General features: G+C 36.0%; 1 non-coding gene across 1 annotated transcript; it reads right to left on the bottom strand.

Annotated features, from left to right (window-relative positions):
• Positions 1-1046: 1046 nt before the first annotated feature.
• On the bottom strand, positions 1047-1119 carry TRNAR-CCG. Its single transcript has one exon. It is a non-coding gene; the product is annotated as a tRNA-Arg (tRNA).
• Between the last annotated feature and the right edge of the window lie 316 nt (positions 1120-1435).

Genomic DNA, 1435 nt, shown 5'->3' with positions numbered 1-1435 from the left:
TACATTATTATTATTATTATTTTGTTTTTAGTGATGTTTTTATGTGCTCAAGATTAAAAATTGGGGAAACTGGAGTAAATGAAAATATCATCTGCCCTCCTGCAAAAAGTAAAAGTGAATGATGGCCCTCCAATATTTTATAATTTTTTTTTTATGTTCTAAAGTCAGGAATTCTGTATAATGGTTAGTAATGTTACTACATTTCCTACTCACAAATCATTCAAGACTAATTTGGTTAAAACAAAAATGTTGTAGCAAATGCCATTTCTGCTTTATCAAATAAATATAACTAAAACACTCTGATATGTTAGTATATTCTTAAAATAATAAAGCATGTGAATACCACAGAATGTGTAGTGTGTGTGTGTGTGTGTGTGTGTGTGTGTGTGTGTGTGTGTGTGTGTGTGTGCGTGTGTGTGCGTGTGTGTGTGTGTCTGAGTGAGTGAGTGAGTGAGTGTGTGTGCACGCGCATGTGTGCCCCCCCCCAAATAACAAGTTGGGAGGAGGGAAGTAGGTTTGTGTGTGTGTGTGTGTGTGTGGGGGGGTCATGGGTTGCCCATGGAATTGAAAACAATCCAGGGCACAGGTATATTTAATCCAACACTGGTCTGGATGATGACCTGTCTGGATGTTTGGCCTCATCTGATGGGCATCAATTAGGAGGGAGGAACTCCTAAAAAAATAATAAGAATAAACATCTATGTGATTCAGATTACACAAAGATTTGAAGCATGTTTATTATCAGTAATGTACTGGCTTATAAATTCTGATGGTATTATTTAGATAAACTGGTTGTGAAATGTGCATTCTGTATGTGATTCAGATTACACAAAGATGAAAAGCATGTTTATTATCAGTAATGTGTTGCTTTGTAAATTTTGATGGTATTGTTTAGATAAACTGGGTTAAATGTACATTCTGTGTTGTGTAAGTTTTTCAACAGTTGTAATTTAATACATTTACAGAGTATCGTACATTAATTTTTAATTTAATTTGTTTGTGGTTTAACTTCTCTACTACAAGTTGCTTGACTTAAAACACTACATCGACCCAGGTGGGACTCGAACCCACAATCCCCAGCTCCGGAGGCTGATGCCTTATCCATTAGGCCACTGGGCCTTTATACAGAATGTTGTTATGAACATGTCTGTTATAGGCTATTTACATGTGGAATTGTAATTTATTATTTCACATAACAGTTAAACCAGGGTATCCCTTCTATATCATTTTAGAAGTTTTGATTCGTTGATCTACCCAAGATTGATTCAGACTCCTCTGTTTCCTGGCAGGTCACAGGAATCCTAGTAACCAGCTTAATTTATCAACTCATTTCTCATGTTTCACATTTGATTTGACCATTTAGTCATGCTGTGGCTGAGAAGTCATGTGATAGTCTCCGAGGAAACAAAGAATTTGTGCTGCTTTAAACAGGAAA

This window comes from Protopterus annectens, chromosome 16.part0, assembly GCF_019279795.1.
Source record: "Protopterus annectens isolate FY-2018-M chromosome 16.part0, PAN1.0, whole genome shotgun sequence".
Taxonomy (NCBI): Eukaryota; Metazoa; Chordata; order Ceratodontiformes; family Protopteridae; genus Protopterus; species Protopterus annectens.
This window is presented reverse-complemented; position numbering and strand designations above follow the sequence as displayed.